This window comes from Tinamus guttatus, unplaced genomic scaffold, assembly GCF_059628265.1.
Source record: "Tinamus guttatus ecotype Peru unplaced genomic scaffold, ASM5962826v1 Tinamus_guttatus_pri_ptg000048l, whole genome shotgun sequence".
Lineage (NCBI taxonomy): Eukaryota > Metazoa > Chordata > Aves > Tinamiformes > Tinamidae > Tinamus > Tinamus guttatus.
In genome coordinates this window covers 11,413,843-11,441,771 of record NW_028288582.1, presented here as the reverse complement: position 1 = coordinate 11,441,771, position 27,929 = coordinate 11,413,843, and the positions used below count along the sequence as shown (strand labels likewise).

At 37.7% G+C, this 27,929-nt stretch overlaps 1 protein-coding gene across 1 annotated transcript in view; it reads right to left on the bottom strand.

Annotated features, from left to right (window-relative positions):
* Nucleotides 1–3,859, bottom strand: part of DICER1 (dicer 1, ribonuclease III) — a 42,093-nt gene extending 38,234 nt beyond the window's left edge. The window contains exon 1 of the mRNA XM_010219618.2: nt 3,759–3,859. The gene's annotated coding sequence lies outside the window, so the exon portion shown is untranslated. The remainder of the gene's footprint in view (nt 1–3,758) is intronic.
* Between the last annotated feature and the right edge of the window lie 24,070 nt (nt 3,860–27,929).

Genomic DNA, 27,929 nt, shown 5'->3' with positions numbered 1-27,929 from the left:
AATTACCTGATCCCTCCTTTTTATTCAGAGTCACTTTACAGAAAGCAATGCTTTATACAGAATGCTTATACAGAATCACTTTACAGAAAGTAACGAGATATAAAATTTCACCTTGTTTGTTTGTTTGCTTTTTAAAGGATGGAGGAATCCCAATGGACCGTGCAGTTACGGACCCATGTTTCATCTCATTATAAATAATTATTTCTATTTTGAAGACAGACACAGAGAGTTTTCACAGAGATACTGAGGAATGTTCCGAATTGCGTTTCCCTGATTTTCCTTGTTTGTCCCCCTACTTGATGCCCTCCCCCTCACCATCTAATATTTTTCCGTTGCTTTTGAATGAATCTCCAAACTCCTCCAAATCTTACAAGTGCTTCTCATTCACTTTTTTAGCTCGGAAACTGAACCACTGTTCGAACTTACGTCTTTTAGAGAATCTAAATACACAAAATGAATCAATATGACACTGCATTACGTAGTTACAGTTGCAAAAGAGCATGGGTATCATCACTGTATGGTGCCTCAGGTCAAAAATACACCTCCCTAAATGCTTAGTGCTGCCTTCTGCTGTGCTGAAGTTTCCTAGCCCTGGCCTTTGTTTGTATTGGAGATACATATAAGACCTGACATGACCAATGTCAACGTTATTATTACAGAAGTAAGCCACAATAATGAAGTAATTGCTTCATTTCAAGTCTCTATTTCAATAGCATGGAAAAATATCAAGTTTTTTCAGTAAAAGGAAAACAGTACAGGACAATCTAGAAATAAAAAGAAAATCCACTTTAAAAACAGGTTTTAAATTGCAAACATTTGAGATATAAATACTTGTGTTCAATTTCTATGAAATCAACTGAACTATGAAACTAGTTAAAAGGGAAGCAGAAAAAGGCCTTGCTAAGTCAGTGAGGAACAAATATCTGCTGAAGAGTTTCATTATCTGCTGAATGATTTTGGAAACTGATAGAAGAACTGCTAAGGGTTTTTTTCTTTTTTTTTAAATCAAAGAAACAATTCTTATATAACTATTAGAGAAAACAGAACAGTGCTCAACCACATCCTACTAAAATACTGTTTAATTTTATGCTCAAAAACCATGAATTTAAGAGCAAAGGACATAATCTGATGTTGTTACTCTAACATGCCTAGGTGGACGGAGAGCTGCAAGCTTAGTCTGAAACTAACTCTTGTTTTACCATTTAAAGAAATATTTCAGAAGGGCACAAGGGTGCAAATAAACAGCATGTGATAGCAGCTTCTTCCAGCTTACAGTAAATCTGAAACTCTTGTAGATCTTTCCATCACATAATGATACCAAAGTAGAACGTGTCCCTCACTGCGTAAGATAAAGACTACGTTAAGGAATGCATTAAGGAACACAAGCCAAAACAAGCAGGGCACTTGCACAGAAAGGAATATCTGGATCTAGTCCTCCTTCAAGGACTTAAAAACCCTTGGAAAATGATGCTCTAAAGTAAATGGAGAAGGAATTAGAGACGAAAAGAAACACCAAATTTTTAAGCACAGTTTCCATGTGCAGGATGCATTATAATCATTTCATGGTAATCAAAACTGTAACTACCTCCAATTAACAACACTAATTTATATTTGTCGAATACCTATAAAGCTGCTAACGCTGATCTAAAAAAAAATTATTCCTGATGCTGCAGGTTTATCTTTGTCTGGGAATTTTTAGTTTATGCTCTATAAACAACTTCAGCATCAGAAAGAGAAGTGAATTTCAGATGTGGGGAAGAGAAAAAATATTTTGTAAACCTTTATATCTTTAGTTGTCCTGGCAAAGAACAAACCAGAAGAAACAGAAGAAAAACATTTTTGTTAAAAAAAGGCTCAGAAACAAGTAAAACATTCATTTTTACAGAAATAAAATTATTTTTCCCCATTCCTTTAGTAGGCAATATCTAGCATACTTTGAAAATTAAGTGTTGACGTTTTTGCTCCCGAATCAAAATTCACGGGTTGTAACAGATATCCTTTTTAACCAGAAGGTCAAGAGTATGGAAATCCAGTCAGAGAATTGTACCTAAAGAGGATTGATCAGAAATCTTTTACAACATGGCTACATGAAACACTTTTTACCCTTATCCTTTAAAGCCATTTACCAAATGTATTACCTACCAGAACTTTAATATTTGGTCTTGCAATATTAAATAAATGAAATTCAAAGACTCAGATCTGTTTCCTTTCAAGAAGTGCAAACAGAGCACAAGCACTTAACGCTGCTCACATATAAGACCTCCTTTAAGAACCTGTGTCTGCGGGGCACCCTTCGCTAACAATATCGTGCAATTATCTATCTCCATTGCGAATGCTCATCTTGAGCTACAAGAATTCTATTCGCTGCAAGCTTATTTTACAGAAACAGTCCAAAAGCACAATTAGCACACAGGTCTCTAGCAGCACACCAAAGGAGTCAAAAATTACATTTTTTAAGTTTTATTAAAGGACTTATTAAAATAAAAACTACATTGAGGTTCTATGTACTCTTTATTTTAAGAAGTCCTAGTGTAGCTAATTTAGTTTCATCAGACAGAACCGGTGAGACACAGCATACACCAAAAAAATTATGCTGCTAACATTTCACCACTCCCTAAAGCAAATGAGCTATTAACACTATACATTAGCATACATAAAATAGCATGCATTTATCACTACAGAAATACTGTAACAAATGTTTTAGTCTTAACACGCCTGTATATTGGTCGCAATACTTAATGCAAAGTAATCTCAAAAAGGGAATGTTTCGTCTTTAGCAGGCAGGAACGCATAGCTAGATTCTGGAATAAACTGCATTTCTCTTTTTCTTTTTCTTTCTTTTTCTTTTTTTTTTTTTAAAAAAAAAAAAAAAAAAAAAAAAAAAAAAAAGCTTGTGCATAATACGCATCTTTACAACAAGTCTAACTATGTACTTGATTAAACAGGGGTGCAGCATTGCTGCTATGAGGATTCGTCCTCTATTATCCCCGCTATTACCAAGGAGGGCAAGATAAAAGCTGACGTGCATGGAATCAAAGATGAAACACGACAGTCACTTGAGGTGCAATGAAATTAGATACATGCTTCATTACACCATCTAAATACACAGTTATTTATTCTGCACTGCTTCAATAGGATGTACTCTTCTGCTTTTTTTTTTGATGCAGAATTCAAACTGAACGGCACTATTAAAAGTAACACCTTAACTAACAAGCCTCCTCCCCGCGATCTCTTGGTTACAATCATATATTCTCCCCATTTGGGTAATTTACTTTTATGTACCTCCCTTTATCTGGGACATGAGTTAAATCCTAATTCCACTCCTTCACATCTCCTCTCTTTCCTTATTTTTCCTTCTTAAAACAAATTTCTGATACAATTTAACCAACACAAGCACCTTTGAATCAAAAATGTAAGAACTACTTAAAAACAAAACAACATTTAAATTAAAAAATGCATTTCTGATCACATACAGTTTCCTAATAAATACAAAGGAAATGCGTTTCACAACTAATACCCTTTATTACATTTACCATTTCTGCAATTCCCTTATTATCTATTTATTTAACAGTAAAACAGCTATTTTCATTATTCCTCCCGAACAAATTGAGGTAGATCAAACCTCACAGACAAGTTATTTTACCTTAGGTTCCCAAATGTAGACCTAGAGATGCTTTAACTATAAAATAGGAGACTACAGTAAAGCAATTAAAAAAAAAAAAAAAAAAAGTCTGCCATGCTCTGAAGCATGGACTTACCGTTTTAATTTCTGCAACTTCTGTGTTTATATTTCCCGAACTGCATTTTGACATCATGATATCAGCTTGTAGACTAATCACATAATTTGCAAGCTTCAGCTCTTAAAGAAGATAAAAACAAGCAAACAAACAAGAAAAACACAAGTCAACATCACCAATATGAACACTAAAAATGAACTGTTAAAAACTACAGTATCAGGTTATTTGTGGAAATTCAACTGCTCTTAAACATTTTAGCTGTCTCAAAGTGCATCTTTGGAAAGTGAGGTTTTCAGGGCTATCTTGAATGGAAATTATTTTAGTTCAGTAGTAAAATAAAAATTTAAAGAATAATTTAAAAACTGACATTTGATAGAAAAGATACTTCCCCAAAATCCGAACAATAATTCTATCATCTATATAGATTTACTATGTTCTGTACAATGGTAATGGTTTTCAAAACTCACAAGTATTTTCATTTCACTTAAGATTTAAACAAAATTTTAAAGAAGTTGAATCTATCATGGCTTCAAATTTAAAATATTTTAGAGTCATCTCATAAAAAACACATTAAGTTCATTAATGCATAAATATTACAAATATAAAAAATATTATATGTTTACACAGATTGCCATCTTAACTGCACGTTTAGCTACACTAGACAAATTAGGAAAGCATCATTCACTACAGCCACAGGATTTCATAAAAACATAACAGCAACTCTACAAATCTTGAAACAAAATTACAGACATCTTCTCAAAAGCCCATGAAACAAAATTTATACAATATATTCACCCCAGTATGAGTTTTTCCAGACCTAAAAAGATTCCGAAGTCTTTTTTTTTAACTGAAAAGTTAAATGCAAAATGAATCTTGATGAAGATTTCTACTCCAATCAGCTCCATACAGTTAACAAGGACACTCCCAAGATTACTTCAGTATGTTCATTTTTACCTCAAATCCTGATGCTGAGCTTTTCCAGAGTTTCCAATCCTGTAATTTTGTTTCACCCTAGGTAACCTAAAAGGCAATACAGAAAAAAAAAAAAAAAAGGCATTGTAACATGAACGGCCATAAAAAACAATTGTGCCATGTGGAAGTCTGCTTTCTTGTATTTTAATATTTAGCTCTATAGCAACAACACATGGTCCTTCAAATCTAATCATCATATGTCCTTTTTTGGCTTCTTTTCAGACAGTGAACATCTGAAAGATGTGAAAGAAAGAAGATCTTAAGTGCTTATAAGTTATTTGCATATCTTCCATTTTATCTGTAAAAATAATTTCTAACTGAATCCTGTTAGCTTTACCTCTTTCTTCTCCTGTGCTCCCTCCAAGCACATTTCACTTAACTCAGCAATGAAATCTTAAAGAAACTTAAGATGCAACTTCAGATTCAACACATTTGAATAAGCTTAAAGGACATATTTTGACATGGCAAATTGTTTCATTTTCCGAGAAAATGTAAGGAGTGCAATATACACAAATCCAATCAGTGATGTGTTCAAGAATCAAACTGAACTATACAAATTTTGTCATCAGGACTATTTTTTAAATCCATTTTTGCATCATATACACATCCTTTTATTCAGAATACCTTTTCTGCACAGTGTTCAGCAAATCACTAGTTATGTATAAGGAGTAGCATCTAAATTTTATATAGCACATTCCTGTTATGTCTTGGTTATTCGTTTATTCCCTATCTCTAATATAGGAACCAGAAAAGAATACTCTTTAGAACCAGAATACAGCCCAACAGCAGCAAATGGTCATTATCTGCTGTAAAAATATACCCCACCTTACAAGAAAGGCATAAAATGGACCATCTAAATAGAACACTTAGCTACTGTACCACATAACAAACATGGACAAGAAAAAATAAAAAAAGAGCTCAATTCTTTTTCCGTAAAGGACACATATCACTTAATATCTCAAATTTACTTTATTCCATAATCACAGATGGCAAACAAAAAGCAACCAAATTTGTAGGTAAGACTTAGGAGAACCAAAACAGTACGTAATTCACCACTAACCCCAGCAATTTGCTTTGGCAAGTCAAAGCTGTAAAATAGAAAAGTCTCCGCGGCTTTGGCTTTAATTGACTGGCAGGCATGAATTACAGTAGGCCCTTCTAATGCGAAGCCAATGTATAACCAGACAGGCCACATTCCAGAGATGCAGTCAAGTTCTCGTACAAAACAGGGGGCTTATATCACATTAGCATCTAAAAGGCGCTGGCTTTAGGGTGCTGTGACGCACACAAAAGCCCGTTGCAGCAGACTGCGACCCTGGCTGCCTGCTGGCCTCAGGCATGTGCAGTTTTTGCCAATGATCCTGGCCAAACAGTTAAGGCTTGCCCTGCAAGCAACATAACTGACTTCTCCAGCACCTAACAGCTTTGAAATTGCAGTGGGATGTAAGAAGGTTTTTAACCGCACTACCAAAGTTTTCTGTACTGTGATTGAGGAATTGTTAAAGGAAGCAAATAGGGAGAAGGGAAACAAGCTCCTCACTCTCCCCCATAACACTTAAATTTCTAACAATAAAAGATATTAGCCTAAATTAACAATATGAAGTATTTTTTTAGGTTTTAATTAAGAGCTCAATATAATATCAGACACTATCTAAAGAGAGAATATAAGATTTGAAAATAACTTTGTGGTCTGTGTCTAATGGCTGCAAATACGTCACATACACACAAAAAAAAAAAAAAAAACCTACACAGACGTCAAAAGAAGCATCCAAAAACTAACACATTCAAGAACCACTAGTTATTTCTGCAAGTTTCAGCCAAAATCTTCAAGTATCTTGGTTATTTGAAATTTACAAATTTACTCATACAAAAAAAATCTAAGCAGCTAACTATATCAAGCCAGCTAGAAAAATAATTTTGATTTTTATTTTCTTAGTGTAGTTTAAGGCAGTGTTTAAATATGAACATATTTATACGATATCTGTCATGATTAACTAAAGAGTGTCAGGAGAAAGGATAACTGAAATTTTAGAAAGAGAGATTTTCTGAAATGCCATAACCAACATCCTCTACAGCTTCAAGTTAAACAATTATTCCATCCCAATAGCCTTGTGTATATTTAATTAAACCATTATTCATAAATTCTTAACAACTTGCAAAATGAAGTTCTTATTTTTTCAAAGGTGTGTATGCAATTGGTCTCTTATGCTCAAAACAGCACTATGATACTTATCTTCATGAAAACATGAAAGAACAATTCAAAGTCCTCTATGACCAGAAGATGCAAGGTAAAAACTACCATTATCTTTTGGAGAAAATTGGCTAGCATTCCATCACTAATAACAGCTAGTAACTGATGTTAAGAAGGGAGGAGGGAAAAAGATGTATTATAAAATAGGAACCACCTCTTCTCTTTAATATATTATGTCAGCTGTCTTAAATTTTGATGATTTCTTTTTTAATGATATAGGCAGTAAAGCTTAACAGAAACCATATTACATACTCCTTATTGCCTCAGGTTAATTCCAAAACAAAAACTTAACATCCTAGAAATTAAGCTTTCTCCAATAAAAATCAGCAAAATAAACAAGCAAATAAATTAAAAAAATCCACATACTCAGCTCTTAATATAGAAAGAGTCCAAACTATAAGAGCACTCTAAAACACATTCTAATAGATTTAGTAACCATATTTGCATTCCATGCAACACTTGGTTCACTTCTGTCACATTGCTGCTTAATAAGAGCACAATCATATTTTGTACATATTCTAATAAATTTATTATATCAGTATCACAAAAAGTGATGGATATTCATAGGTAGTGTATTCTGTTATCATTTGTTCCTTAATTTGGAAGTAAAAAGTCTTTTGTAACAATTTAGTTTAAAGGTTCCGATCAAGCCTTTCAGGCCCCTATGTCTTTAGACATAAAGGCCATTAGGCAGACATTAGGGGAGGGATTTCTCTCTTTTCTTCAATCCCAGGGCAAGATGTTTGGCAAGGCCACTTCCAAAGCACTGACTATTCTTGTAACTGCAGCAGCTGCCCTCTCAAAATATCCCCATGTGGGGAATTCAAGCCCTTTATTTACATAGATATAAACCCAATTGCTTCTCCTTGTTAGTTCTTTCACACAGCAAAAAGCTAAACTCCCCAAAACATGGCTGTTTGATAATTTTGTTGTCTCTGCTAGAATATTCAAAGTTACTACCAGTGTTCTACAACATATGAAGGTCTGCTTTGAAGACAATAATTTTACAAGGCAAGAACTACAAATATCTGCATTTTAAGTCAATCTGGAATTTTTATTGCAAGAACTCAACCCTCCTATAGTTGGCATAAATATACTCATCAGCTAAAAACACCGTACAAATGGCTGATGCACTCACACTGTGTCCAACTGCAGCTCGTGAAAATGCAACAGAAAATAGGGCACCATTATGTACCAATGAGCTCATAATTACTTGAATTACAAACTGAGCACTGTAGTTTATAAATCGGTACAATAAAATGAACACCAAAGAAAAAGTTAGTTTTCAAGATGGTTATTTCCCTCCCTTATATAGGGGAACACATTTGGAGTAAAACTTGAGCACTTCATTACATTCTTTACAATTAAGCATAAACTAGAAGTTAAACTTGTGTAAGATGACAACCTAGTAAGTTTGATATTTATTTCCTACTCTTCTGCAAATATCAAAAAGGAAAGAGATAGATATGGTCATAAATCATTAGGAAAAAGCTATACAAAGCAATCACAAGAAAGTCCAACAAATACTTCTTTCCGCATCTTAATTAGCCACACTGCTTTTTGAAAGTCTTCCACTTACATTCTCTCAACCATTTTCAACAAGTTATTTTTGGCTATTTTAATGCATCAATATTCACATTTCAATACTGTCCAATAAATTGAGTGTAGTTGTACATTAAAAAAGTTCAAAGCCAGTCAGAAGCCTTTAACATTACATTTCAACACTATAAACGCTGTAAGTTTTCTGTAATATTTCATATTACAGATTATCTGTAGCTACTGTTAACCTCATAAGATAATTTACTTGATCCTGTAACTAAATTTTAATTTTTAAAGAATTTATTTGGGGAACAGCTGGTGAGAAGAAAATGTGAAGTCCTCATATGATTTTTTTTTCCAATCTGATGAGTAATTTACACTGATCAGTCACTGTAAGAGGATCCCAATGAAAATGAGAAAGGCAACAAAACAAAAAATCAACTAATTCAGCAGGTTTAGCAGAACTTAGCAAAGTACAAACATCTCATACTTGCACAAACTCAGTTTTATTGAAGTAAAAACAGGAAAAATGTTTTTAACAAATGCCTCAAATACATATTTATATTCCTACATCAATGACTGACTAACAAGACACAGCTGGAATGACATTCCCCCATTTAAGCTTTTCCCCCCTGCCCCCCTCTGCTTTAAACTCTTTTCACATTCTGATCAATTATGAAAGACAACAAAAAGCCAAACAGAAACACCATTTTAGAAGAACTATAGAATGTCCCATTAATAAGGATCCTCAAACTCCAGGAACGATTTGAGCGCCAAACTCCTAAAACTTTGCAACTAAGCAGCAATAGGATGAGGAGGATGGTGCTGGCCTCTTTTCAGTGGTGGCCACTGATAGGACTAGAGGAAATGGCCACAAACTGAAGCACCAAAAGTTCCACAGGAACTTAAGGAAAAAATTCTTAACAGTGAGGGTGACAGAGCACTGGAACAGGCTGCCCAGAAAGGTTGTGGAGTCTCCTTCTCTGGAGATCTTCAAAACTCGCTTGGATGTGCTCTAGGTGACCCTGTGTGTGCAGGGGGGTTGGACTAGATGCCCTCTAGAGGTCCCCTCCAACCTCAAGCATTCTATGATTCTATGAATAGCACTTTCAGCAACAACCCTGCAGTAGAGGGGAGAAGAAAAATAAATAAATAAAAAGCACTAACAATTTTCCACAGTAGCTGAATTAATGCAAAGTGAACATGTGAACATATATGTGTGCGTGTGTGTGTATGTGTGTTTATTTTAGATAAAAACAGGTGTCCTTGGGATCTCTCTCTGCAAGAGTATATACAGGTAAGCATTTTTGGCTAGTTTCAGCAGAGCTTCTTTTCTAACTGTACTACTCTAGGTTTCATATTACCTGGAATTACATGCTTCATAGCACTGGTTACCAAATAATGGTAATTGGGGGGGGGGGGGGGGGCAGGGGGGGGAGAGATCGATCAAGAGAGCAGGAAATAACTCTGTCCTGCTCTTACCATATAGAGTTTTAACTTGCCTGAAAGCTGTCAACCCTCCTGTCATTCTGTCTAATATCATCTAAATTATATAGCCTAAATTATAGGCTAAATAAACCTATAGAGGCTTAACTGCAGAAGCTTTACAGGTTGCTTGGGTTGCTTGATGCCAGTAATGCTGGCTGCCAGCTGCTGGCTACCTGATAGCAAAATATCTTGAAAAGTTTTAGTGCTTTCTCCCATTCTGGACTTTTGGAGAAGAAAAGACTTCGGGAGGTCCGAGAGATGCATCAGCAATGTCTAGATTACCTTCCCTTTCTACTATTGCCCTAGTCTATTCGTGATGTATCAGGGCTTGCAAAAAGCAGTGACAGGTTGGCAGTTGCTTTCACTGCAGACGTTCTGGTGACGAAAATGAAGACAAGAGGAAAAAGAGCAGGAGTCAGATAAGCAGGAGAATGCAGCTCCACCAATTTCAAACTGGGAAAGGAAAATACAGATTGACAGATCTTTTGCAGAAAGTTACCAAATCTTTCTTCAGATTTGTGGCAAATTGTGTTATACATTGTATGACACATTCTAGGGCTCTGAGACTGGGGAAACATCCTCGACAGCTTGTTATCTGACCCTTGGGCAGCACTGCAAACACTACATTGTTCTCACTTAGTAGCAAGCCTGTATTAGGAGCACTTCCATGCTTTCCTTTATCCTAAGGATGCCCTGCTCCTGACCAATTCCAGTAGGTCAGACTGATTGAATATTTATCTCTGAGGACAATCCAATCCGGACTCTGAAAAGATCCATGAAGCAGTACAAAAGAGAATGTAGGACAGAGCAGCTATAATGAATACATAAACTTTTAAGCAGTATCAGAAAAAAAAAAAACTGCCAGTATTTAAATGACAAAGAACAATGAAAGCTCAAAACAGTAACATAATTCTAAACAAAATCTGGGAAAAGTAGAGATATGCTGGCATTAAGAAAAAAATAAGATTCCAAAGATTTTAGATTAAAAAGAAGGGGAACAGCATTGTAGAGAATATTAAATTACTCAACCCTACTACCCCAATACAGGAAGCCTGAGTAGAGCAAAGGCGTTAACATCCCTGAATCATTATTTGTATGAAGAAATCTTACAAGTTATAAATGTATAAAGGTTTTGAAGTTTTCTTTAGAAAAAACTCTTTATTGACACTAATTATGTTGATTTGATAGTCAATTTGTAATTAAATATAGCTTTGTATTCAACATTGGCCTCTGATAAGTCAGGATGGTACTGTTGTAGGTATTATAGATACTCACACAATTACAGTCTAGGCTATTAATTGGTATATCCAGCTATATAGAAAAGATTTTTTTTCCTGCTCATTGGGCATATTAAGGTGCATTAGGAAGAATTTAGAACTCCACTGCATATATATATGTGTATATATATATAAATATATATTTGTAAGCTGTATTATTACACAGAACTTAACATTATGCTGAATAAATATTTAAATACAATTGGCTTTCAGTATCATTAAGGAATCATTTGATTTGATCAGCTATAATTAATTACATGACTTAGTTGACTGTGCATACAAAGAAGCACAGAGATGTCTTAAGATATAGACTACAGGATGGTACGGCTTTCAGAATGATTTAAACAGATTAACTTAACTTGCTTAACTTTCAGTGGAGATTAGAAAGACTTCCCACTTTTCCTCACAACTGCCTTCCCAGCCTTGAACAGACAGACCAGCTGTGGGAAAATTTCAGCTTCTCTATAGTTAGCAGATAAGTTACGACACCTTTTCTCATGACAGAAATGAATGTACTATCTTTGGGGGGGGTGGGGGGGGGGGGAGAAAAAAAAGGCAGCAAACTCTGGCTTCCCCGATTTTAAAGATACTTACTGAATACAAGATATAATGCTGACACGTCAAAACTCCATAATGTTTCAATACATAGAAGCATCTTCTCGTAAGTAATAATTTATACAAAAGATAGACATTTTCATAATTTACAAAGGTTACTGTAACATCTCCATACCTATCCTAAAACTGAACAAAACCCAATTCTAAACTTCTAGCACCTTCCAATACAAAGATAGTTTATAAGGAAACTTTAACAGTATATAATTTTGAAAAAAAAATGACTTTGCTGTGTAGATCAGAGCTTAGACAAACAGACTAATCAATCAAAGAATGGAATTCATTAAAAGAGACCTATATGCAAGCGGTCACTCAGAAGGGTGGCCTTTTTTAAAGTCGTATTAGGCACAGAGCATATGCAGATGTTTACCCCCTCTTAGTTTCAATGGTGGTAGTTCACCTTAGCTCTCAAAAAATGCTTCTCATTGCATAAACTTTTCTAAAATATTCACAGAGGAAGCAGGGTACGCCACAATACAGACAAAATACGAGAAAGCTGCTTTGTATTTCATCACTTTTCTTCCTTTTTCACACAGTAGTAAGAAAAAAAAATATTATTCCTCCGCTGCAATAGTCTCTCAGATCATGGCTTAATATGTATTTAAGCTGCCATACACAAGAGCAGTGCTTTTGCTCACTGTGCATCCTGTACACTGCTACTTGCCCTGTCACATGCTGGCACCAGTATTTCCAGACTTGGAGAGCAATCATAATAGTAAGAAAAATAGTAATTAAAAAAAAATACACAAAGTCAAATCTTACTATTGCTTACCAATGAGCTTCTCTAAACTTTTAGTATACAATCTCAGAAATGCCTGCACTGACAATGCTCGAGAGCAAATGCTATTAGCCAGGGTACACACAGGGATGACCCTTCTCAAGAGAAAGGTCAGGCAAATTACAGCCTGAGACACAGCTTATGTGCTTCAGATGCCTAAGAGGAAAAAGGATTTATCATTTTAAATAGTCTCCATCATCTTATCTCCCTAGTTAGAATGCAAAGTTTTAAAGAACTGGAATATATATATATATTCTTTCTGCTTTTGTCTTATTAATGTCCTATAAACAGTGCCATCACAAACTCCTGAATACTCCTACATTAAGCACTGGCCACAAATTTAGTATGAAACTGTTAAATACACACAGTCAAGTGATATTCTAAGCAGAAATGCATGTAAATTCAAACTGATTAAGGTAAATAAAATGGCATACAAAATTTCAGCCTAGATTTAAGTGCTAAACTTCTATCACTGAAAATCACAGTTTATATTTTTTGGATATTCTTGCTCAGAGTTTTAACGTAGTTTAATAGCACTGTCTATATTCTTTTTTTTAAAAAAAAGCAACTGCAGTAAAATTTCATCCTAGGCCCAACAGAAAAACTAAGGTCTTGAAAATTTGCATAACCCAGTTTTGCCCCCACTTTTACTCTGAAGGCAAGTTAATGAGTGAGTGAGGGCAACAGAACTCTACTGAAGTTGGCAAGGGGGAAGGGGAAACCAGGAAATATTTCTGATTTACAAAGGTGACTTGTCTGTCCCCAGCTAGTTCGACTTGTTGCTTGAAAATTTCCTACAATTATTTAAAGTCTTCAGTCTGGAATCCTACAGCTTTGATTTCCAATTAAGAATTATAAGTCTCTACATCACGTTGGCAATAAAAAAAACAAATACAATAATCCTAGTCTCCTTAATTCAGGACAATGCTTTGCCCTCCCCTGCCTGAAGCCTAACCGCCACACTCCAGGCTAACCATATTGTGTCTAAAAACAGAAATACACACAGAATACTAAATATAGAACAGTTTCTAAAGAATGCAGAAGTAGATAAAGGAAAACATTCAAGAATTAGGCTATTAGACTTTGATTTGTATTTGTTTATACAATGAATGAATATATAATTGTTAGATTTCAGGAAAATATGAAGTTATGCTTTAAAGTTTCAATGATTTTGAAACATACTTGCACAGCTCCTTAATTATAGCGTCGTAACTATAAATTACTACTAGATGGAAATTGGAGGTTTTACACTGACCATAACTTTGGATACATATCTCCCAAAATAGTAAAATGTGGTAAGAGCATATATTTTCCATCCTGATTATTACACTTTCTACAGTTATTAATTTTGTTTAAAACCTATTGAAAGGTTGGTGGTGAAGTCTAATGAGGTATTTCATTCCATTTTTATAACAGGCTACAAGTTCTCTTATTTTGATCTATATGCATAATGCCCCTCAGATTCTCACACCCCAGAACACCAAAGCTTATTAAGCCTGTACATAACAAAAGCCTAACAATAAGTGAGAAAGTGCAAAGTTAAGAGAAAAATAATTTAAAAAAATATTTTAAGTGACAGAGAAGAGAAATCAATATTCATATAGCAAGCAAGAGAACCAGCTGGGGGGAAGCATTTGAGGATTAGATTTCAAGAGAGTGCCGATCTTAGAAACCCTTAGAAACCTAGTGCTAGATGAAAGAGCCCTTGCCACTCCTTCCCTTCTCTTAACAGCTTTTACATTTCTCTGATAGTCTGGGTTTTTTTTTTTTTTTTTTTTTTTTGGGAGGGGGTGCGGGGGGAGAAGAGGCGGGGGGAAGGGAAGAAAAATAAGTTTAGCGATTAAAGCAGCATTTTTTCTTTAAATTATTTTCGACTAGCAAAGTTTTCTGCTGGTTCAGTGAGCTGATTTAGCTAGCCGAGGGGCTCACATGAATACTGAGCTGGCATGAGGATAGTAATAAAAACTGTTATCCATTTTGAGAGCAACAAGCCATCGTATTACCTACACCACAGATAATAAGCAAACTGGATTCAAAAGGGTTTTGATGGTCACTCAAGATCAGACTCTACTGACAATTGTTGCTAAACTGCATTACAATACACAGGGCAATAAACCTGAAGGTTTATTCAAGAAGTCCAGGGCATGACTTCTTGTTGTCTACTTCAAGACTAACTAACTGAATGCAACAAAAGGAAAGGTCTACTGGCAGCAGACAGCACTAACAAGACAAACTGACAGAAGCTTTTAACAATAGGTGGCAAAGTATACATTAGTAGCATTATTGCCATGCAACCTAAAGTACTTGGCAGAAATTAGCACCTGCTTCATCGTTATGCCAATCACTGCATGTCCTTAAACCATTCAACAATTGTTTGTAGACCCTTATCCACAGAGATAAAGATACAAAAACAAAAAAATAAGAGCCAGTAAGCAGTTTTGCCAAATCATGAATTCTGTTGCTGAAAACTCACCTTTCTGATTTAGGTAAGATGCGGTTTAGAGAACATTTCCAGAAAATTCAGTATTAATCAAAACAGGTTTCACATCTCCACTTCTAGATAACAAAGTATTAGTTATGCAAAGAAAACCATAGAGAAAGTTACTCATCACTTGGGAGTTCATCATGAGTCCTCTGCATTGAACTCATCATAAAAATGCAGACCCTATGGTGCCCATTTCCTCCCTAAAGGCTACACCTCCAGAGTTTTGTCCCTGTCAGAACTCAAGCTTGTTCCTTTCAAATCCCACAACAGAAACTCTGAAGTAAATACTCTCTAGTCACACTTCTCCAGAGGAAGTTTTCACTAAACTGAGGTCTTTCTGATTATACAGAAAACAAATCAACTGATCTATTCAGCACACAACTCATGGACTTGAATACTTGAAAGTATGTCTGAATTACTATACTTACAATCTTTGAAAATATGCTGCAAGAAAACTCTGTCAACTTGTTGGCCACAATCATTTATTCCCCAAATAAGCAAAGTCAGGAGGCTGATGTTGGTAAGTTCAAGATTCTTGGAAGAAAATGAGGAAAGAAAAGAAAATCTTTATGATCTTTACAATACAAAGAAGTTGAAAAGACTATTTAGTTTTCATTGGCTAACAGAATATGTAGATATTGCTTAGAATAACTGTTGAAATAACTGAGAAAAGTAGAAGAGGTAAAGAATAAAGCCCATGCTCTTAGCAATGCTATTACCATTTTCCTTACACTGCCTCTGCCATTGATGACTGGCTGATGCAGATCACTAAACTGGAAGAAATTATTTATCTCCTGAGGTCAATTTTCTCACTTAGTCTCATGTAAACAGGAAAGCATTTTTGTGAAAACAAACTTTAACAAGACACCTCTACCCCTCACCCCCGTCCCGGGAATTCATAGAACTCAAAGCAGTAAAAGAGATTTCAAAACGAAGCGTGCTTTTTCATGCACTTTAGCAGTCATGCAGTTGCTAAAATCTTGAAGAACACTGAGACAGCACTGTGTTAATATAGTAACTAAAGATGATAATCAGCAACAAGAATAAATCTTTCTTTCGAGATCTCTCACACAGGTCCTATCACTTCTTGATTAATAACTTTATGTAGCCATTTATAATACAGGCATTTCACTTCAGTAGAAAGATGGAAAAAGGTTACATAAAAAAGGCCAAAGCTTTTAATTATAATGCAAACACTATTTTACTTCAGCGTCATCCCTCAAAAGCAAACTTAGTCATACAACAAAATTAACAGGCAAATCTCTCTGCCTTGTTCAGAACTAAAAACTCTGGAACTAGAACTAATATTCTTAAGAATGATCAAATACAAAATTAATGAGCATTTCATAAAGGCACAGTTAGTAAGTCTGCCTGCCTGAATACATGCAAGTATCTTAAGGCACAAACACAGCATGCAAAAAGATACCTGAATTAATTTGCCAAAACTCTCACAGCCATGTTTAGGTCTCCTGAATCCTAAACCATGCATAACCAATAGATCGTCTCTCAAGTTTTAAGTAACTATCAATTACTAAGCTACCGATTACTTTAAGTAAGCTTTCTTCTTTTGCTCTTGAATAAGAAAACATACAGTCTAAGTACTATATTTTTGAAAGATTCAGAAGTTCCTAATGGTACCTATATGCTTCTATAATTACTGGACAAGAAAAGAAAAAAATGGTCAAAGTCACTACACACAGCCAGTAAAAGTTGCATGAAAGCAGTAAGACACTTGATCTGGCTCACAGCTACCAAAGCAGACTGCAGTAAACAAAGGAGAAACATGAATTGCAAAGCTAACTGGCCCAGACATGTGGTAATAGCTCATTATCTGCATATCCCAATCACCTCCACGGAGTGAAAGAAATTAGCTTTTGAAAGTAAGCTCTATTTGCCTCACTTCCTAAGGAAAGGAAATGTATGCTATCAGTAAGTGGGTATATCTAAGTTTTCATTAAAAAAAACAATAAGGAAAGAATATTTTCCTGTAAGCTTTTGAGAAAAATGAACATTTTTTCCCCTATCTAGCTCCTAATTCACATCGCTACTGAGAGAAAGGCTGGTACACAGTTGATCTTTTATCAGGAATCAGAGATTCCAGAAGAGGAGTGGGCATTGGAAACCAGGTTTTAATAACCCACACTAAGGGAGTGTGTATGCGTGCACACACAAATGAAAAGTGGCGAAGGCTTAGCGTGATGAACGATTTTTCAATAATACCACCAGCTAAATAGCCCTCACCTGCCCACCTCTGCCTCCAGCAAACAATCCCTGCAGCCAGAAGCCCCTCTGCTGCATTCCAGATGTGTTCACATCTGCACTCATTTGGGGAGCTCAATCGAGAAACTGAGCCTTTCTGATGGCAACTGAATATGCAGCACCTGGGCAGAAACCGATTAAACCGGGGTTCATGGAAATGTTACAAGTGGTGAGCCATTACCTTGAAGAAGAAAAATTACATGGAAGCAACCCATTTTTTTTCCTACATTACTACTACACGCTGGCAAGAATCAAGAGATAACACTTCTGGTTCCATTGTCTTGGTAAGAAGAGACCCAAAAATAACACCTATACCAAGCAGAACAAGAATAGCAGATTCACCAGTGTGAATCCCCTAAAGTAAAAGTCATAACAGGAGGTATAAGAGTCTCGGTTTCAGTAGTATTCATGCAAAAAGTTTAACAACATTATCTTCTTCCATTTCTACAAGAGAAAGAAATGTCATAATCTTCCAAATTTCTCCACAAAAAGAAGCACAGCAACACAAATAAATTCCTTGATAAAAGCTTCAGGTTTCCACTTTGCTACTCTGAAAATAGCAGCAGTATAACAGTGACAAGTGACACAAAATTCTTACTTAGCTAATACGGCCCACAATAAAGTGTAGAAATAAGGGAATTTTAGATATCATTTCCAAACTCAAAAATTTATGACTGAGCAGATAAAGCATGCAAGAGCTACCAAAATGGTAAGCACTCAGTTAATAGATGATTATCACTAATAGATTATCACATCATAAGGTGCACTGCTTTATCCTATGGATTAAACCTTTTAGAACAGTTATTTTACTTTCCTATACCTGTCCATCCCATCAAACAAGTAGCACAGTCTGAACACCAGGACTTGAAATCCCAACCCAAGACTGCAGTAGCTTCAGCTAAAAAGCATTGTTTTTATTATGTATCTATTTTTTCCTCAATTGATTCATCACATTTCATATGTACATTATGAAAGGCAAAAGGATAAAGGGAGAAGTCTGGAGGGCATAAGGAAATCTCACTTTTGCCTCTGCTCCAGTGATTATTGTTAGCCTTCAGGGCAGAACGTCCTAATATCCTATCACATGTAGTGGTTACTTCTCTGTACAAGACTATAATTATACCTTTACTCTCTTTAAAAACAGCACAAGATTTTTTCTTCCAGGAAGTGACTATCAGCCTGAAGAATCTACTGTTGAGCATATGACAGAGATGGGATAGAGACCGTCAGTAGCTGCACAGATACTCACTAGGCATACAACAAAATAGTTGAGTATGGGAACAATCTCATTGCCCCACCAATTACATCTCATGCTCACTATACTATCCAGTTTGTAGCAACTACATAACAGAAAACAAACAAAGCCCCAAATACCCCAAACCCTTTATATCCTCATAGAGAATTATAAAATCACCCATCTCAAAAAACCTTTGATGTTCTTGTCTGTGTTCTCAGTACATACTATTTAATGTTCATGATCTGTAAATGAACAATCCATTTCAAAATTGAACTCTTGCTATCAATTCTATTTTACAGTTTATCTAGAAAATAAATCAAATGCCAACCCTCAAGCAGTAAGTCACTGACTCTTAAGGAGAATGAAGACCTTCTAATACTTGTCTTTGCCAGTAATTTGGCATTTGGCTACAGAGCAATACAAGTTTAGACAGTTAAAGGCAACATGGGTAAAGCAGTGATACCTGGAGTTTACGATCACAGATACAAAAGCAACTTTGTGACACGTGACCTTTTCTGTAAAACGGCAAAGAGCCCTTAGAAATTTTTGAAATGAGAAATGAAAAGGCTCTAAAGAGGGTGCACACACACAAACACACGTAGTTTTACAAATTCTTGTTGTTGTTGTTGTTAATCTTTAAGCTACAGCACAATAAGATGTTCCTTAGTGTAATTTATATAAAAATATTAGAACAAGAACAATCTTCAGCTTGTTGGTTTCCCTCTACTGGTGACCAATGGGGGACACGTAGAAAGGAAAACAATAGTTGTGTAAGTACAACTTCCTGCTGAGCAGTTACCTTGATATTTACTTTGCCAAAAGATGAATATCTCTGGTGAATTTTGTCTATAACCGTGTCATTTTGACCTTGGTGCATACTCTTGGCATTGTCATTATGCTGTTACAACACATATTTTAGCTACACAAAATGTGATAAGTTATCCCCTTTTGTTTCATCTAAAATTGTCAACTACAGAAACCTCAATAGAGTGGAGAGAAACCCTAACAACTGCCCCTAACCTGCTTTTTTTCATAAGTATACTTCATAGACACCTCTCTCTTCCGTCAAGTCTTTCCTGAGGGAAAAGTTCTAGTCCTTTAACCATGCTAGTCAACATTCTTCCTTTCCTTAGTATAATATGATCTTTTGCATGTGGAAGACACAGGTAAAACACCCAAAGTGCATGTTGTAATAAATCTGGCATGGACTTACGCAGTAGTATATTGATGTCCTTTTATTCTCAATTAATTGTCAATTCTAACATTATTTTCTTTTTAAGGCTGGGTATTGAGCTGCGATTTTCTTAGAACTGTATCACACCAAGATACTTTCATAAATAGGAGTAGCTAATTTAGAGTCTGAACAAATACATAAACACTTTTAAGTCCTATAGATTAGGGAAAAACAATGCAACAGGGAGATCAGTTTGAAGCTGCACGTGTATCTATGAAAACTTCTAATAGCATTTTCAAGCCTTTTAGGAAGTATGCAGAATACAACCTATCTTGTAAAGAAGGACAACAGAAAAGCCCCTCTTGCTGACTTAGAGGAATAATTATAGCATAATAAAGATCAATTCCAATTTGTGTCTGTATCAACTGACATGAAAAAAAAAGACAGACAAAAGACCCTCAAACCCATGTCTTGCCTAAAAGCCATGTCTGCTGTTTGCATTTCAGCTGGTGACCTGAAATGGCTTATGAATCAGAGGCCTCTGAAGACGCAGTACAACACAGCATAAGCCAAGTTTGTGCCAAGCTAGAGTTAACATTTTGTCTTGTTTCTTTGAGGATGGTAATCCCTCTCCAACACACCAGTTTTCATCAGCTGAGGCTCTGTATATCTTGAAGTTCAGTATCCTAACATCAAAAATTCTCACAGCTCTATCATCTGAGGTGCCAAGCAGCCTCCAGAATTTGAGCTGTTAAGTCAGCTGGACCATACGAGACCTATGTTTTGGAAACAACGATTTCTGCTAAATAGTAACATACAAAATATTCATTTTTTTAAAAAAAGTGTCAATACAACAATTCGTTTGCATCTACTGAGGATTTTATGTATTACCTAGCACTTAAATTGCATTAAATCCTACCACAAAACATACTTGTCTTTTTAACCTTTTGTCTCCTCAGCCTCAGATCACAAGGTAGCCCTTAGCACGCTGCCACCGTGGTTCCACACAGGCCTCTCTTAAACGGGAAGAAGGTGGAATCGGAGAAGAGCGAGGAACTGGCCGTTTTTACCCCCCTTAACCATAACACCGAGTAGGGGAACCTCTTTGCCCCCCTCCCCGCATTTCGTGCCCCCCCACCCCACCCCGCGGCTTCGCGCTGCCCCGCGGCCGCCCCCGCGGGACACAAAGCGCGAGGGGCCGGAGCGCGGCGCCGCTGCCGCCTCCCCGCGCGGGGAGGGAAAAGCCACCGGGCCGGAGCCGCAGGCCGTGCCCGGGGGAAGGGGGCGGAGACGGGGTAGGAGCGCCCGGGAGGCGCCGCCGCCATTCCGGCCCCCACTCCAGGGCCGCCATCTCCTACCTGCTCGGACGGGCCCCGGCGCGGCGCTGCGCTCCCCCACGCTACAGGCCGCGCCTCATTGTGCCGCCGCCGCCGCCATTTCGCCGCCGCCGCCGCCTCACTCCCCCCAACTGTCAGGCCGCTCCATTCACCTGGGCCCGGCGCAGCCTCCTGCCCCTCCCTCCCTGCCCCTGCGCGGCGGGCGCTACGCAAACGGAGCACCTCCCCCTCCCCTCCCACCCGTACCCACAGGGGCCGCCCCGCGCCCGCGGCGCAAGCTCGCTCCGAGAATGGCCCCTGCGCAGCCTGCACGCTCCGCGGCGCCGCAGCATGGTAGGAGCCATGGGATTGGCTGAGAGGAACGGGTAAAAGGTGAAATGTTCACAGCGCAGCCAATGCCGCGGCGGGACACGGCGGCGGAGGCGCGGGGTGGTGCACAGGCTCACGTGTGTGCACGATCCCCTCCCCCACCGGAGCAGCGCGAGGTGCTCATCCCCCCCCACCGCGCATGCGCACGGAGGGCGCGGGGGGCGGCGGGCGGCTCCGCTGAGGCGAGGCCGCGCCCGCCATGTTGGGAGGAGGGTGGCGCGGCCGGGCCCTGGCGATGGCGCCGCTAGCGCCCGCCTCGTCTGTGCGGCAGGGCTGGTCAGGAAGAGCGCAGCTCCCTCACTGCACTGTTCCTGTTTCCCTCTTCTCCTTGTACACGGGCATTTCCATGAGAAGATCCCTCTTTGCTGAAGGGAAACGTTTCTCTGCCGTGGCAGGAGCTGGTGCCTCACCCTCTGCTGGCACCACCCCAGACAGGGTGGATGTGGGTCTGGCAGCTGCTGGTTAGCAGACACCTCTGCTCGCTGCTTCCTGCTGGGGCTGGTGAAGTGCTGCTGCTCTAAAATCCCATCCAGCTGGTGAGCTGTGTTGGTGATTGCAAGGAGATCTACGTCCATGCAAGGGGTCAGCCTGGCCTCTTTCATCACAGTGTCAAAAGTGAATGTTTCACAGCAGTAAAAGTGAAAGGTCTTGGAAACCCTTGTCACCAGAGGGCAAAGAGTCACAGAAGTTAAAAAAAAAAAAAAAAATTGCTCTGACCCTAAACAGGTATCAAAGGGAGAAAAAAGTAGGGAGATACTGCGTAACATGCTTGAGTCAGTGACAGTGGAAGAAGGGACCTCAGGAGGTGGTCAGGTTCTTGTGATCCTTTTGCCATTGCTTAAAAGACAGTATCAGCCAGCTGGAGCACTGCTCTCACTGTTTCTTGTCCACTTTCACTTGCTTAAGTGGCATTACTAACTACAGCTGTACTAAAAATTGCCATCTCTTGGTTTAAACAGAAGACTCAGCAATAACCCTGAAGATTTGGTCATTCAAGCAGAACATTGCAGTTGAATCAGTCAGTTCATAAGGGCTAACACATCTGCAGTTTCCTTACAGTTTATTCCAGTTCCAAATCCAAAGAAGACTGAATCCACCTAACAGGGTGGATGCAGGTTCAATCAGACCTCCAGGCTGGATTACTGCGTGACTTACTACACGCAGCATACTACAGCCTTGATCAGATGTTTATTGGGGGAAATAATGTATTCATGGAAAGCCAAGTTTTAGGGGAAATAAAGATAATTCTTAAATTCAAATCTAGAGTCTGAAAGTCTTTAAGCATCATGTGAATCCTGCTGAAACATTAGAGAATGGATATGAAGCAATCACATGCTGTTACTGTCTGGCCACCTCCCTGCGTCGATGGTGCTTTTATGGAGCCAGAGAGGAATTGTCCTGCTGATTTCTCAGTCATCAATTACAAAAGTTGTGGAGAATTGTGCCCACAAGATGTATTTAAGCAGTGCACATCTGTATGGTTAGGGACCACCATTTGCTATGGTCTCATTTTAACTCCTAGGTGCACAATTCAGTTTTCCCGATTACATTTTTCTCCGTGTCCTTCATTCACACACATATCTAAAAGCACCGTTATTTTCAAGTAGCTTTCCTACTGTCTGTGCAGGAAAAACACTATTTGTTTTTTTTTTTTTTTTTTTTTTTTAACATCCTTTTCAGTGATGGGGCAATAAACACACTTGAAGCTCAGAAGAACAGACACAAACCTATAGCACTAGTGAACAACCAGGTCTGGGGACTACTCATACATCATCCCACCAAGACATGTGAGCAGTGCGGTCATTCTTGTGTAGGGAAATCTTTAAATAATGTAAATTTACACACCTAGCCATGTCTGGCCTGCTCCTGGTACCTCCCTTCCGCAGCGGATAAACTTGGTTGTATACTGCATTTTGCTGACGCTTTTGGCTCTGCAAAACACTGCAAGGTTTCAGGTGTTCAGGTATAGCACAAGTTACATCTGTAGTTGTCCAAGTGGGCAAGTTGGGACTGTCCTAAGATAACATTTACTTACACAGAGATTGGAAGTCCTCCTTGTTCCCTAATAAAGAGACAATAATAAGGACATAAATCTAATAAAAAGCTGCCTCTGCCCAACAGCTCTTCTTTTAAGTTGTGCTCAGCACTGTGCATGTGCAATGGGACATGTGGCACTGGAGACACAGCCTTTTTTATTCCATCCCCACTCAAGCCGGGATCTGCTGCCTTCCGCAGCGCAGCTGGCAGTGCTTACAAAAACAGCATGAGGAGGTAGAGTTGACTGGAGTACTGTAAGGTTTAAACCTTAGCAAAATGATTTCAGGAGAAAAGTGAAATAGATGCCTAAAATATTATCAAGTTAAGTGTTTTTTTTTGCTTGGCTCAAACCTCTGTTGCCATTTAGAAATCTTCTTTTGTAATGCTCATGTTACTAAATATTAAAGTATTAAGTATTTTTATAGCATGCAAGGGGCATCCTTCTGTTTTTATGGATGAAAGAGTAATTCTATCCCATAACAAAACCTTAGGAAGAAGAGCAGCTGTCCAGTCTTATCCAGTGGGAGCTGTCAGAACACATGTGTCTGTTTTTCCAATTTTAGCTGAAGTACTGAAGGAAATTGGCATTCTCTATTATTTCTAATGTAAATTAGAGCAGAAGGAAACCCTCCCTAGTCCTTTGGAGGCCATGATTAAGTAATTATTTTTTTCCAATTCAAGTAGGTTCAAAGAGAAGACAAGCAGAGTACTTTAAACACAGAAAGCAATACACATAAATGCCAAAAAGAAATTCTGGAAGTTATTTTCTTATAAAGAAAAGGGTGTGTTTGTGCACAGCTACTTTCTCCTTAAGCCTGCTGACAGGAGTTTGTGATTTACCAGGACAATCAGGATCCATCCTGTACTGTACTTTGTTGTTCTGCCACCACTACCTTCTCTCCTGTGTAATGGATGGGTATTTTATGTCATATGCTTGTCTTATGACACGTAACTGTCAGAGTTTAACCCCAATCAAAAATTGATTTTGATGCTGATTTCATGAATCTCTGTGAAAGATTTGTAAAGAAAGTTCAGGTGAACTCATCAGTGTAATACAAAATTCTAAAAAAACCCCACATGTTACAAACTACTTGGCACTCAACGTTTGATTAAAAAACATACAGGATATTGGGTGAAAGGATTAGAATAGCTCGACTCATTAAAATCTCGAATAGAATAATCATGCATCAAATTTTAGTTTTCTCAATCTCTTAAGAACTGTAAATAATGATAATGGGATAGCAGCTACAAGACATCAAGAAAACAGAGATCTTTTCTCCCTTCTCTTTCCAACAATCAAATCACTAAGGGATGGTAGGTTTTGTTTCTACTATTTTTTTTCCCATGTGGGACAAGAAAAAAAAATGTGTTTGGGTTATAAAATAACAAAAATGCAATTTCTTCAGATCTCGCTGTTTTACAGTCTTGCTTTACAGGCCTTGCTATAGGATTTTGAAATTATGCCAGCAAAATTTTTGCTTTTTGCTTTGATCATCACCTCAAGGTTTAAAATGGATCGTGAAGATCCTCCCTCCTGCAAGTCAATGGTGACCTCTGTTGTCCTCTGCTGCTGCCTGCGTGCCCCTGTGTTGTCACTGCATCCCACACCACTTCAATGACAAACTGAGGGTTATCCACAAGCTACTGCAGGCTGGGGTGTCTTAAGCAAGTTTTTGGTAAGGCAACTTTCCTGCACCCGGCTTCAGAAAATGTAGCCAAAGACTTTCCTCTCAACCAGCCCCTCGCCAGGCTGCAGTTCGTGGTGTCACCTCCTGCAGAAAAGAGGCGGTTTGGCACAGAACAAAAGATCTACCACGCCCTAATTAACAAAGGTCCCTAATACCCTTGTGAAATGCTTGTGCTCCCCCTTTTTTTCTTCCCAAGAATCAATAAAAATACTATTTTGCAAACTATAGATGTACTTAGCTGCTACATTTAAGCTGATTCCTTCGAACAAGCAGATAACGTGTATTAGCAAAGTGATAAATCAGTTCTCCAGGGCACAGATCAGTCATAAAAATAATGCAAAAATAATCATTTCAAAGTATTTACAGCAGATGGAGCTATATATTTTGCTTTGATCATATGTCACATTATATTCCAAGGTAATGTATACATTTGTCCGGGGTAGAGAACTGCCAGTAGTACCATCTAACCAAGGAGTGAAATCAGGCACTGCAAGGCGTTTCATTAACTACTGCAGTGAGTTCTCCTGGACATAATCTTGGGAACATCAATACACAATTGAGCAATTCGAGAAGATTATTACCTTATATCCATGTGGGTATATTGTCTGTGTTGCACTTGCATCTTCTTTCAGTTTCAAAAAGTGTGTTTACACAGCAAGGAAAAGGCTTGGTTTGCAGTGGCTAGCAGATGACTTATCCCTCATTAGAGAAAATTAACTAACTCCAACAGTTCCTCTTCTGTGCTTGAATTCAAAGTAAAGTTGGGACCCCATACCCCTGCAAAGATTTATTCTGCTCCCAAACGCTGAGGTAATCTGCCTTGACTATTTGAACCTCAACCTCTGTAACTCACTTGCAAACCCCTAATTACAGTCCGCTTCAGCTTTCAAAAATTACTCACTACTAGTCTGTACCTTTAGACACTTTCATAGAAACAGGTGAGAAAAAATGAATGTGAGAACAGTAAATAATTTAACAGAATTGTTTTCTTTTTCTAATTCTTTCCATGGCTCGCCTATTTCTATGCACTAATAAATCAAGAAATCTTTACCTCCATAAAACAATTGAAATTCATTCTGTTTCTTGATTAGAAAAAAAAAAGTTTAGATTCTTCCTATAACGTTACAAGTAACTTTTTGGATCAATGTGTAAAAAAAAAAAAAATCTTTATTAATTCATTCTGTTTGCTGAGATCTTCTGGGCATAAAAATGCATAATAAGAACAAAATGGTAATCTTCCCTGAAATCATATATTTGGAGATTTTTTGGAAGGGAAAAAGGACAAACCCACAAATAACAGATTATATAAAGGAAGCCTGTCCATTTATTTCAAAACTGGAGATTTTATAAAATAAAGTGGAACTATTCACTAGTAGATACTATTTGTATTACAGAGTAACAATTTCTAAAAACAATTTCTTTTCTATTATAGTAACTATACACAAGTATACATTTCTTTCTCACAAAAAATAGCTCTGAGCAACAAGTGCAAACATTCCGTATATACCACTGATTGAGAGCATTCAGAAGAAACATATTTGAAAATACTCAAAAATAGGCCTTCTTCAGTATTCTGAATATTCAGTTTTCTGATACCACTCAAATCCTCCCAGCACTAGCCACCATTCCTGACCACTTGCCAAAGAGATGCATGTATTTTAAATAGTACATTCCCTACTTACAAGTGATTTCTTCACTGTAACAGTCCCTCTTTAACTCTTTAGCAAACAAGCACTTTAAAAGTTAAATTTCAACTGGAGAACATTAACAAGAGGGATGAAACAGTTTCTTCGGCATTTACACAGAAAAATACGATACGTGAAGTGCTCTGGCAATTAAAATAAGCTTTGTTAAGAAAAAAGCAGTAGTTGAATTTATCTGATTACAGCAAATATAGAATTATTTAACTTGTATAAGTTATTCAGTATTAAAAATAAGGACTTCATTATTCTTCTCAAAAAATCAGCAGCACATAATTTAAAAGCTACTTTACTAAGATCAATCAAGTCATTTTTAACGAAATACTAGTGATTATTTGTTATAGTCTAGCAATAGCCACGGATCAGGCCCCTGCTGTAAGAACGAGGGTTTGGGCACACAGCAAGCGTATTCCATGAAGCAGGGGCTTTCAGGAGCGCCCCGTGAACGTAACGCAGCTCCTCGGCGAGTGAAGTACTGCGGGGCCTCAACGTGCCCAGTGGCCAGTGATGGCCACAACCGGATCTCTCCTGGAGTGCTCTGTTTTAGTATTTCTCCTAGACGTAAGGCTAATTATTTTTATTGCCCCTTCTAGCCATGTCATGAAGAAAGAAGTGCATTAATCACCCAGGGGCCAATTTTCTGTTGCAGACACACAACCTTACACGGTCCCCTCCTGGTGAGAAAGTGACACAGTTCTCATTTTCCATTATTAGCAGTAGCAGCTGCCTGGAAAGGAGTCATCAAAAATGCCACTGAGGTGGAAGGAAGTTTCAGAGGAAGAAGGAAATACTTGGATGTTTGACAATTTCAGTTATAATCCCCAAACTGACATGCCACTTGAGAATATAAGTGTTAAATGACAGTTCTATCTCTTTCAATTAAACGAGTTTATCAAGAGATGGACAGAGGAAGGAAGCTGTCCTCTTCAGAATATGCCTGTGCCATATTGTTTGAATGTGTATATAAATCGCATCTGATTGCCTAAATA